This window comes from Pelophylax lessonae (assembly GCF_965119305.1).
Source record: "Pelophylax lessonae genome assembly, chromosome: 2".
NCBI lineage: Eukaryota > Metazoa > Chordata > Amphibia > Anura > Ranidae > Pelophylax > Pelophylax lessonae.
Genome location: NC_138769.1, coordinates 692210272 through 692223736, shown reverse-complemented (window position 1 = coordinate 692223736; position 13465 = coordinate 692210272). Strand labels below are relative to the sequence as shown.

At 42.3% G+C, this 13465-nt stretch overlaps 1 protein-coding gene across 3 annotated transcripts in view; it reads right to left on the bottom strand.

Annotated features, from left to right (window-relative positions):
- Positions 1-13465, bottom strand: part of NOX4 (NADPH oxidase 4) — a 428396-nt gene that overhangs the window by 384987 nt on the left and 29944 nt on the right. The gene's annotated exons all lie outside the window — the stretch shown is intronic.

Genomic DNA, 13465 nt, shown 5'->3' with positions numbered 1-13465 from the left:
CGTCTGTCAAACTGACGTACTGGAACAAGCCAAGTGACTGACCTACCGCGGAGAATGGATAAGCTATTACTAGGCTGCCACCAGGAAAAGTCAAGGTAGGGGGTCCTTGTTTTCCAGGTTATCAAAAGTGTTATTACTTATAAAAAAAAAAAAAAACTCCACTAAGCACTGCTTGCAATTTTTCAGAAATAAACAACACATTTTGCAAAAGGAAATGCATCATTTATGGGATCTCCTTTGACTCTCACAGTCAGGCACATGTAGAAGAGTCAAAGAAGACGAAACGTGGTTGGTGGTCACACATCTTGTTCTTAGATCAAAATATTACAAAATAATAATTCCAGTGCTGTTTTTTTCCCATATGGAAGAAAAATATATTTCCAATACATTTAGGGAAAACATTTTAGAAATATATTGAATATGGCCAAAATTGTAGCATTTCAAATATATTTCCAATATATTTGGTAAAAATAAATTTTAATTTTTTTTTTTTTAAATATATTTCAAATATATTTTTCTTCCATGTGGGTTAGGCCCAAATATATTTGGTACATTGTATTTTGACTCAAATATGTTTAATGAGACATTGGGGTAGATTTACTATAACCAGGATCTGATGCAGCTGTGCATGGCAGCCAATCAGCTTCAAACTAGTGTGTTCAATTATGCTTTGGCAATAAAATCTGGAAGGTGACTGGTTTCTATGCAGAGTTGCACCAGCTTTTGCTCTCTCCAGTTTTAGTAAACCACTCTATTGATACTATTGTTAGGGTCATAATATTATTTTATCGTTTCCATTATGATAATTAATTTTAAGGTTTGAGGTTGAATTCAAAAGATAGGTTTAGTAGTAGGTTCAGTTAGAGGGTCCAGATAAGGTTTAAAGGTTAGGTTGAGGCTGGGGTTTAAGTATTGGGTTAAACAAACCTGTGCTTTGCCCATGTAGGTCATAGAAACAAGTTCACTTTGATATTGGCCATAGCAACAATACATACTGCACTTTATATCACACACCCCAAGGTCAATGGTCCCTCTTGGGTACTTCTTATTTAAACTGATGCCAGGGCATCGTATATTCTCACTAACTACCAACCCTTGGGCAAGTTTTTCTCTCACTGACCCCCCAACAGTCTAAATCTGGGGTCTCTAAACTCTCTAAATAAAGGGCCAGTTTAATGTCCTGTAGCCAATGGGAGTAGAAAATGCCTGGTGCTTAGTGCTCAGTGAAAGTAATGAAATAATATATATATATATATATATATATATATATATATATAGTGCCTGTGGTCAATAGGAGAAGGAATAATGCCCCATCATTGGTATTACTGGGATGAATAGAGCCCCATCATTGGTGTCAGTGGGAAGAAATAGTGCCCCATCATTGGTGTAAGTGGGAAGGATAGCGCTCCGTTATAGCGTCAGTGGAAAACATAGTGCCCCATCGTTGATGCCAGGGGGAGTAAACAATTGCCCCATCTTTGGTGCCAGTGGGTGAATTAGCGCCCCATCTTTGGTGTCAGTGGGAGGAATAGTGCTTCGCCGTTGGTATTAGTGAGAGGAAATATGCCCCACCATTGATGTCAATGGAAAGAATGTTGCCTTATTCTCAGTGTCATTAGAAGGAATAAAAGGTAGGCTAAGGGCCACATTCGGCCCACGGACTGCAGTTTGGGGACCACTCGTCTAAATGATAATGGACTGGCCCTTTGTGAAAATAGTTTGAGAACCCCTGTTCTCAAACCTTCCTTTCCCCCCCTTTCAAAAATTAAAAAACAAATTGGGCTGGAGTTGGGACTTTAAACTTTGTAATGAAAGGTTTTACCTCATAACGGTTCAAAATAAGTTTTTTAGCTAATGCACAACATTAAGAAGTCTATAGCTTTTAAATCAGATTAGATGCAGCAACGATAATGTACTTTTTTTTCAATAACACTGCTAGAAAGCTTCTGCAAGTAGGTTTATATATGCATTGCATTGTTTGATAAATGTTTCCCACAGTTTGACAAACATAATAATTAATTTCCACAGGATCACATAGGGACCTCTCTCCATCTAGAGCTGCTTGATTACTTTTAGAAAATCCATAACGTCGTTAAGCAGTTCATACAACATTGATTTGTGGTCACGTAGCTAGGATTACACATCTCTGGGGCATAGTCAACAAATTGCTGTTCCAGCAGTTATATGCGACTGTAAGTGAACATTGGAGAAAAAAAATCCATCCAGGGAACCAGAAGTCCGTCTGACTGTAAACAGTCAATGTCTCTTGAGTCATAACATCTTGGGTGGCCAAGCTGGAGATGTCCAGCTGACTCTTCACTGTACCAATACAGCATAATAAAGTACATCTACTGTAAACCAAATCATTACAATATATAAGCTTCAGTGTGTTCATGCAATTTAAAAAGTAATTTTCAATCATTATTAAATATGCAGCTTTTATTTAAAGAGTAACTGCTGAAGGCACTTCCAGTTACGGGATAACAAATGCGAACCGGTTGCGTTTTTCCTACTGTTACTCTATCACAAACATCTCTAATGAACACTATACATACAGTAAACGTGGCAAAACACATTGCACAGGCACAGTTCCCCCTGTTATTGTCATGACTAGGGTATTGACCATACCGCTGCTGCCATGGCACCCCCTTGAAAACCCAACACGTCCCTTATATGCTTTACCCCCCTTAGGATTTTGAAGGCACCCCTTGAATGACCAACTGGCTGTATCTGGTACCCACTCACATTTTCACGGCCCCCAGCCGCAAATACACTGGCTCGGGGACAATTGTTAGTCAATACTCCAGCCGATACAACCAACCAATCCAAAACACATCACTTCTGACACTTAAAGCGGAGTTCCGGGCACGAAAACTTTTTTTCAGTGAACATACCCCCGGGACAGTCAGGGCTAGTACATTCCACAATGGCTAGCCTCTGACCTGTCCCGGTTCGCACTTACCTACAAGAAGAAATACTCACTTTTAAAATTTCTTCTCCAGCGTTGCCATCACTGTTGTGGGCAGCTGAAGCCAGCGCGATCCTCTTATGCGTCCTCTTCCGCGTCTTCTTGTCCCAGAATGTGCCTGCACCGGCCCCTCTCGTCACTTCTGGTGCAATGCCGCATTCCTCCACAGCTTCTGGGCATGCCCAGAAGCTGTTTAGCAGGGAATGCGGCGTCGCCCTAGAAGTGACGAGCGTGGGCCGGTGCCGTCGCATTGATTCCTGGGAGCGATGACATTCAGCTCCCAGGAATCATCGCAAGACAGGAAGTGACGTCTGAGCCGCGGCACAGAGGGAGGAAGTAGAGAATAGGTGAGTATTTTCAATCTACAATTACAAGGTGAGTGAAAAAAAAAATGCCTAACTATCCAATTCCTTTTCAGGTGAAGGAGACCAAGCGGATGGGCACAAAAAAAAAGGTTGATTTTGTGCCCGGAACTCCGCTTTAACAGGGCAGGTACGTCCATACCGAAGATGGGCCCAACTCATCGTTCTCCAAAGAACGTAACCATCCCCTGCCTTCAAAACCCATTGACCTCTGCCTGCTGCTATGACAACCAATTTCCCATTCCCTACTACTAACCGGGCCCCCTATACCAACTGGGCTACACTTAGGGTGGGTGGGAGGGAGAATCCTTCTCCTGTGCTGACTTTCTGCAACTGATGCCAGAAGCACCACCTACCCTACTAAAGGGAATCTTTTTCTATTTTATTTGTTCCACTGACCTGGAACAAATGCATAGATTCTAACTTCTCTATGACTTTAGCAGAGCTCCGAAATCTGATCCCTTTCCACATATTTATCTAAACTGATGCCAGGGCATTGTATATTCTCACTGGTCTACCAACCCTTAGGCAAGTTTTTCTCTCACTGACCACTGACCCCCCCCAACAGTCTAAATCTGGGGTCTCTAAACTTTCTAAAGAAAGGGCCAGTTTAATGTCCTGTAGCCAGTGGGAGTAGAAAATGCCTGGTGCTAAGTGCTCAGTGAAAGTAGTGAAAAAAAAAAAAAATATATATATATATATATATATATATATACACACATGGTGCCTGTGGTCAATAGGAGAAGGAATAATGCCCCATCATTGGTATTAGTGGAATGAATAGTGCCCCATCATTGGTGTCAGTGGGAGGAATATTGCCCCATCATTGGTGTCAGTGGGAGGAAATAGTGCCCCATCATTGGTGTAAGTGGGAAGGATAGCGCTCCGTTATAGCATCAGTGGAAAACATAGCACCCCATCGTTGGTGTAAGTGGGAAGGATAGCGCTCCGTTGTTGGTGTCAGTGGGAAGAAATAGTGCCCCATCGTTGATGCCAGTGGGAGTAAACAATTGCCCCATCTTTGGTGCCATCTCTTATCAATTATTGGTCTACAGGAAATCTGTACAGATCACATGACCAATAAGGATGGAGGAGGACCGGAGTCCCTCACTGGCTTCTGCGGTTCCTCCCCTGCTACATAGCAATGTTTTAGCAAAGGGGTCGATAGACATAAAGTATATGTAAAATAACACTTTTTTCAAAGGTTACTTTTTTTTTTTTTTAATTCTCATTACAGAGTTTTATACCCTAAATTGTATATATGGTATGTCAATTTAAGGTAGTTGTAAACCCTTACATATACCCAGTGAAGTACTGTAACTAGAATTAGGTGATGCACAGAGATGGAAAAGAATCCTGCAATTTAAAGGAAAGAAACAACAGCGAGTGCCGCACACCATCAGGACCCGACAGTCACTAAAGCAGAAGCAGCCTCAGCCCAACTCCATCCAGGCCACACCCCTGATGCCTTCTGTCCCTCCCACAGGCTAGTCATTGAGGTATCCACCTTCATGAATAAGCCCAGTGGGTGAGGCAAAATGCATTGGAGGCATGGCCTGCACAGAGGCTGCTTCTGCTGTTGTAATTGTCAGGTCCTGATGGTGTGCAGCACTCAGGATTGTTTCTTTCCTTTATAATGCATGCATTGAGCCAGGATGGAGTGGACACACAGGAACTTCTAGCGGCACCCCTAATCTTTTCAGTGTGGGTTCGCATGAAACAAATCCTCCTACATAAGTTGTAGCTGTGTATCTGCAGCCATTTCTTAGATTGTTGTGAAAAGACAAATATGAAAGGGTTTCTTCTTAGATCTAGGAGCAGAGGGAGTCGATCTGAAGTCTGTGAGCCCTGATTGGAGGGAAGGGACATGACCCCTTCACACAGTAAACAGAAGAACCAAGCAGCAGAGAGAAATTACACTCAATGCTTTGGAGAGAGGCAAGTAGACAGTATTGAAGGATGTGCTTTCTTCATATTTCATGTCTGAGGTTTACAACCACTTTAATCGCTTTACGACCGCCCGCCGCAGTTATACTGCGGCAGGCAGCTGCTCCTGGGCAAACTGACGTAGCTATACATCGGTCGCGCAGGAGGCTAGGGGGCACGCTCCCGCCCCCGCTTGTCAGTGGGGAAGCCGATGCAGTGGGCAGGTGGCTTCGATTGCCTGACACCCACGATCTTTCCCCGCTGAGAGAGAAGAACAATCAGCTGTTGTAAACACAGCCGACCGTTCTTCTCCCTGGAATGATCATAGAGCCCCTGTGATCCTTCTATATAGGATCACAGGTCTCTATGGTCATTTCACATGCCAAGCCCCCCCACGGTTAGAATCACTCCCCTAGGCTCACATTTAACCCCTTGATCACCCACACTGTTAACCCCTTCCCTGCCAGTGTCATTATTATAGTAACAGTGCATAATTTTTTACCGTAGAAATGTCACTGGTCCCCCGAAAAGTGTAAAAAATGTCAGTCAGGGGTCCGATCTGTCCACCGCAATATTGCAGTCCCGCAAAAAATCGCAGATCGCTACCATTACTAGTTAAAAAATAAAAACAATAGAAATTACATAAATCTTTCCCGTAGTTAGTAGACGCAATAACTTTTGTGCAAACCAATCAAAATACGCTTATTGCGATTTTTTTTCCCAAAAATATGTAGCAGAAAACAAATTGACCTAAAATGTTAAAAAAAAATTTGGGAAAATGTTATATAGCAAAATATGAAAAATATTGTTTTTTCAGAATTGTTGCTCTTTTTTTGTTTATAGCGCAAAAAATAAAAATCGCACAGGTGATCAAATACCACCAAAAGAAAGCTCTATTTGTGGGAAAAAAAGGACACCAATTTTATTTAGGTATAGCTTTGCATGACCGCGCAATTGTCCGTTAAAATAACGCAGTGCCGAATAGCAAAATAATGCCTGGTCAGGAAGGGGGCAAATCTTTTCCGATCCAGAAGTTGTTAAATAAGCCATTCCAGAGGTTCAACATTACCGAGTCTGGTGCGTTAAGCGTTGTGGACACCTATAACTCTCCTAATTTATACACTTTATATTATTATCAGTGTCTGGTTTACTGTCCCTAGGGATTACCTTAAAACTGGCATTTTATTCTACGGAGATACCTTCTAAGACTTTGTACAACTAAAGAGATGAAGAAAGTGATCGCTTTCTGAGAAAAACAATGGAATTGCTCAAGTGATGATAATAAAGGCAGATCCATACATCACCGCGTTCAGTTTTTAGAAAAGACATGGTAAGGAAAACATCAGCTATTTCAGAATGGAGAAAAGTATGAATTTGTAATAGAATAGATAGATAATAAATCTTTGCCACGCATAGTTTTCTTGGATGGAATTGATTTGTTTTCCTCCAAAAAATTGGAATTGCACTTTAACCCAGTGGAAGACAACGGAAATTAAGGTAAATAAAATACACTGTAACGTGTCTCCCTTGGAGTAGGTTTTTATGAAGAAGATTAATCACCATGACATATAACTCTTCTTGTGCAACTGCTATATGAGAGACTCACATTCAGAGGAACAGAAGACAGCATAGGAGAAGGAAGGGGTAGACTCATGTTAGAATAAGGACAAGCACTATAAGCTTTTTAATGGGACTTTAATCCAAATTACCAGGCAAATTATACCTGATCTTTAAAAGATACTCTCACTCAATAAAAGCTCAAGAAGACCTCTAGTTTAAGGAAAAACAATCAGTAAAACCAATGAACATTTTTTATCAATTTTTCTTTGCAGAGCCCCACAACATCTTTAAAATCACATCTCCCACAGGGCATATGAAACCCCCATTAATGGGTTCTTTATATGTATGGGGCTATCCATTTGCTTTAATGCCTTTGCGAGCTGGTTTATGTAGGACAGATGAAACGTGAGCTTCACATTTATATTTATGAGCAAAAGGTGTCAATATGAACTCTTTTTTTAAGGGCATACCACAAAAGCAAAAGAGACATTAAAGCGGAGTTCCACCCTAAAAATGTTTTCTTAATCACTTAAGCCCCAGAAGATTTTACCCCCTTCCTGACCGGGGAGTATTTTGTGATTCGGCACTGTGTGACTTTAACGGACAAAATGCTGTACCTAAACGAATTTGACGTCCTTTTTTTCCCACAAACAGAGCTTTCTTTTGGTGGTATTTGATCACCTGTGCGATTTTTTGATCATGCGCTATAAACAAAAAAAGAGCGTAAATTATATGAAATTCCCCAAAAAAAAAAAAATCAAAATTTTTTAACATTTTCGGCCAATTTGTTTTATGCTACATATGTTTGGTAAAAAAAAATCGCAAAAAGCGTATTTTTATTGGTTTGCGCAAAAGTTATCGCGTTTACTAACAAAGGGAAAGATTTTTGTCATTTTTGTTGTTTTTTTTTTTAACGCGTAATGGCGGCGATCTGCGATTTTTTTTCGGTACTGCGACATTGCGGCGGACAGATCGGACCCTTGACTGACATTTTTGACACTTTTGGGGTTACCAGTGACATTTCTACAGTAATCAGTGCTATATATATGCATTGTTACTGTAAAATTACACTGGCAGTGAATGGGTTAACTTTTTTTGAGAGGGAGGGGCTATGTGTGTCTCCAGGGGCGTGACTCTAACTGTGATTGGCTGTGGCTTCAGATGTATGAACAGTGATCAACGGTTCTACATAGTAGAACCGTATGATCATCATTCATACACCGGGGAGAATGACAGGCGGCTTGTTTACACTAGCCGCCTGACTTTCTCCGTCTCCCCCGACGATCGCCGAGTGACCGGCGGACATCGGGTCCGCCAGTCACACGTGCCGGGGGGTCCGTGACCACTCGGGAGCGGGAGCGCGCCTCCGGGGGCGCGCACTCGCTCCCTAGACCCTCACAGGCTGGCGACGTAGACCTACGTCACTCTGCCTGTGAGGGGCTGACCGCCCCAGTAAATAGTCGTGCGGCAGTCGGCAAGTGGTTAATGAGCAAAAGGTGTCAATATGAACTTTTAAAGGGCATACCACAAAAACAAAAGAGACATTTAAGCGGAGTTCCACCCTAAAAAAAATTTCTTAACATAAAATACACCCGGGACAGTCAGGGCTAGTGCATTTAAGCAACGATAGCCTCTGAACTGTCCCCTGTTTCACTTACCTATAAGAGGAAAAAGTTACCTTGAAAATGTCCAACGTTCCCATCTTGGGTGTGGGCAGCTGAAGCCGGAGTGTCCTCTTCGTGTCCTCTTCTATGATGTCTGAGACCCAGAATGCTCTGGGTCTCAGACACGTTACTTCCAGGGCAGGCGCGTCATCCCGCAGCTGGTTTTGCGCATGCCCAGAAGCTGTTCAGCAGGGAATGATGCGCCTGCGCCGGAAGTGATGAGTGACACCGGTGCAGGCGCATTGACTCCTGGGATTGATGGCGCTCATCTCCCAGGAGTCAATGCAAAGAAGGAAGTGACGTCGGGGGCCGCGGCCGCAGAGGGAGGAAGTGGAAGGAAGGTACAGTAAGTTAATTTTCTGAAAAAATAAGGTAAGTGAAAGATAAAAATAATAACTATCCAATTCTTTTTCAGGTTATTTTATGGTAACAGAAAATGCAAAGTTTAAAAATAGGCTGGAACTCCGCTTTAAAGAAACCCTGCAACCGACTTAAAAAAAGTACAGCTAAAAGCACCAACAACATTGGTGAAATTTTTTTTTCCTTTACATAAACAAATTGCAATTGAATTGCAATGGAATTGACACTCAGTCCAGAAATCCCCATTTTCCTAGCACAGCCCCCTCTTGTCTTGCATATTATAGTCCTCTCCTCTTCTGGGAGTGTCTGATCACTGTCTGTGCTAGCCCAGCTCCTACACCCCTCCTCTCACCTATCTAAATAATCATTTTTTGTAGCTGCCTGGGAGAAGCGAAGGGCAATACTATAGGGCATAATTTCTCAACTTTTTTTCAGTTGCGGAACCCTTAAAAATATATGCGACATCTTGAAGCTCCCCAGTCTAAAATGTAAAAAAACGTAAATGTTTTCAAAGGGGAACCCGAGTTTGGAACAATACACAAAACTACCTTGATGAAATTAACTTCACATCAAAAGCCCCCCTTTACATCAGAGGTTCATTCATCACATGAGTGCCCCCTTCACATCAGAGTCCTCACTCTACATCAGAAGCCATCATCACTTTAGAGGTCCCCCCTTCACATCAGAGGTCCCCCTTCACTTTAGAGTCTCCCTAACACATCAAAGGCCCCCAATCATAAAGTCAGGGGCACTCCCGGGGAACCTAAATTGCACCCCAAGGTTCTGCAGCACCCTGGTTGGGAAACACTGCTTTAGGTTGTCACTTGAGTGACAGTTCCGAGTCTGCTGGAGCTTCTAACATCACATCCAAAATGATGGTGCCCAGCAGCAGTCTCAGGACTTTTGGGTGTCTAAAATACATTAAATGCTTATATAAGCTTATGATAAGGTTGTTGTTGAATTTACTGCGCTGGCAACAAATTCTCTTTAAGACAGATAATGTCTAAATAGTATGGTGGTTGCCAGCAATTTCAGAGACCTTGAACTTCAGGTCGATGTTCTAATTTTTGAGAAGATAATATGTCTACTAGCTGTAATTAGGGATGCATCGATCTGATATTTGGATCGGATATCGGCGCCGATATGGCCATTATAGCTGGATCGGGGGATCGGTAACATTGACCGATCCACTGGCCGATCCGGTTTTTGCTTAGTAACGGCTCAGCCATCCCTTACTTGGTGCAGTAGTAGTATGGGATGGGAGCCGCTACTTCCTGTATAGTCCTGGCTCACAGGCGGAGTGATATCAGATGCACTCCGCCTGTGAATGGAGGAGCCGTACACATGAAGCATGTACTGCAGCCGCTTGCTTTGTGTGTAGCTCTGGATCGGTTCCGGTAACGGTATCGGCGATTTCACAAAGCCAGATTTTGGTATCGGTATCGTGTCCAAAAAAGTCGGATCGGTGCATTCCTAGCTGTAATATATAAAAACTGCAAACAGAAGAACATTGGTGTAGCCAGGTGCTAGCACATGGACCTCTTTAATGGCAAAAAAGAGTTAAACTTCGCAGAATACTGATGTGAGACAACAAGTCCCATTAACTACAGTCAGGTCCATAAATATTGGGATATTGACACAATTCTAATACTTTTGGCTCTATACACCACCACAATGGATTTGAAATGATACAAACAAGATGTGCTTTAACTGCAGACTTTCAGCTTTAATTTGAGGGTATTTACATCCAAATCAGGTGACCGTTTAGGAATTACAACAGTTTGTATATGTGCCTCCCACTTTTTAAGGGACGTTCTTGATCTGGCCATCTGTTGTGAAGGGTGTTTTCTTCACCAGGGAAAGAATTCTTCGGTCATCCACCACAGTTGTTTTCCGTGGTCTTCCGGGTCTTTTTGGTTTTGCTGAGCTCACCGGTGTGTTCTCTCTTTTTAAGGATATTCCGAACAGTTGATTTGTCCACACCTAATGTTTTTGCTATCTCTCTGATGGGTTTGTTTTGTTTTTTTCAGCCTAATGATGGCTTGCTTCACTGATAGTGACAGCTCTTTGGATCTCATATTGAGAGTTGACAGCAACAGGATCCAAATGTAAATAGCACACTTGAAATTAACTCTAGACCTTTTATCTGCTTCTTGTAAATTGGATAATGAGGGAATAACACGCACCTGGCCATGGAACAGCTGAGCAGCCAATTGTCCCATTACTTTTGGTCCCTTAAAAAGTGGGAGGCACTTATACAAACTGTTGTAATTCCTACACCATTCACCTGATTTGGATGTAAATACCCTCAAATTAAAGCTGAAAGTCTGCAGTTAAAGCACATCTTGTTTGTTTTATTTCAAATCCCCTGTGGTGGTGTATAGAGCCAAAAAGATTAGAATTGTGTCGATGTCCCAATATTTATGGACCTGACTGTATGTTCCCATTAGCCCTGCACGCACTCCATTAATTGGGCAACATTTGACTGTGGAGGAGGAGACGCTGTAAAAGGAGGATTGTGGGAGGTATAGTTTTACTATGTATTGGGGGCACTGCTCTACAGCAGAAAGGAAACTACAGTACCTGGGGAGGAGTGGAGGCAATCCTAATGAACTGCTCAGGGGGACTATGGGCTCTAGGGAAAAGAACCAATGTCAAGGCTGGAGTGCCATGCCATCCAGGCAAGTGCCCACCAGTGCAGCCTAAGCAGCAGAGGCTACAGGATTCTAGTGTGGGCCATCTTCCTCATCCACAATGTCCAAGTGCGGGTTCAACGACCATCTTCTATATCCCCAGAATTTCAAAGCAGATTTACCGAAGCTCAAGTCAACGACCCACGAGGGGCCCCTCAGCCATCGACATTCACGGCTGAAGCACAGCGATGGTGAGAGGATTGTCAACACATTGCTCATAATGTACAGCAGAAACTGAAACTTTAGACCAACACAGCCTCTTCCTCCTGCTCCTAGGGCATTGCCCTGCCTGTTTAATCTACCATAGAACACTATCATAGCGTCAATCCAGGATTGCCCCATTAATATGGAATTACCTCTACTTTTTTTTTTTTACCTGTTCCATTACTTGCTACCATTAAGTTCTTCTGCAAACTAATCTTCACTAAACAACTCCCCAATAGTTTGTTCTTTTGAATTGAAAGCAGATGGAAGCCACCGAACATCACCAGCTGTGCCCCACGGTAAGGGCCCCAACAAAAGCCGGCAGAAATAACTATCCTAAGACTGCCCCACTCTGTCTCACAGCAATCTGTATAGATCTCTCCACCCATAGTGCCTGAAAACTGCTTCACCTGTTTTATAATAAAGTCATGCAGGTAGACTTGGACTCCAGCCCTCTGATGACACTTCGCCAAGCTGCCCTTGTACACTCTTGGTAACCCTGTTATAGTTAAGGTTATCGGGGTATATGGTAAAATCTGAGCCCAGTTACCACTGATGTTGCTTTCTGTATGCAATTTTGGTATAAAATTATTTTATTTAAAAAAAAAAATAATAATTTTATGCATTTTGGAGACAGTTTGTATTGCCTTGCTTCTTTGCTTCTATTTGACCAATCCATTTAGTAAAATACATAGGGGTTGATTTACTAAAGGCAAATAAATTGTGCACTTTGCAAGTGCAATTGCACTCAGAGCTTAGCGATGTGGTAAAGCTTTGCTGACTTTCATCACCCAATCATGTTCAAACAAAATTTTTTAGTTTTCCTTTCATGTGATTGGGTATTCTTTGCAAATTGAAGCGTCACCTCATTTACTAATTTTATCAACAAATTGTATTTTAACCACTTGCCTACTGGGCACTGTTACCCCTTTCCTAACCAGGCCAATTTTCAGCTTTAAGCACTGTCACACTTTGAATGATAACTGTCATTTAATACTGTACCCATTTTTTTTTTTTTTACACAAATAGTGCTTTTTTTGGGTGGTATTTAACCGGTTGCCGACTGCCGCAAGTACATATATTGCGGCGGTCAGCCCCGGCCAGGCAAAGTGACGTACCGATACATCACTAGCCTGGGAGCCAATAGCGGGCGGGCGCGCTCCCGCCTCGGCTCGTCCACGGACACCTCCGTGCGTGTCGTCCGCTGTGAAGGGAGAAAGGCAGGCGGCTAGTGTACAAACAAAGCCGCCTGTCATTCTTCCCTGTGTAAAAGCACTGATCTAACGGTCCTGCTATGTAGGACCGTTGATCTGTGCTGTTACACACATAGCCACATCCAATCACAGTAAGAAGCACGCCCCTAGGGACACACATAGTCACTGCATCTCTAAAAAAGTTAACCCCTTCCCTGCCAGTGTCATTTTTACAGTAACAGTGCATATGTATAGCACTGTCTGCTGCAATGTTGCAGTCCCGCAAAAAAAATCACAGATCGCCGCCATTACTCGTTTAAAAAAAACAACAAAAATGACAAAAATCTTTCCCTTAGTTAGTAAACGTAATAACTTTTGCGCAAACCAATCAAAATACGCTTATTGTGATTTTTTTTTTACCAAACATAGGTAGCAGAAAACAAATTGGCCAAAAATTTAAAAAAAAAATAGATTTTTACATTTTTTTGGGGGAATTTCATATAAAAAAATGTGAAAAATATTGTTATTTTTGCAA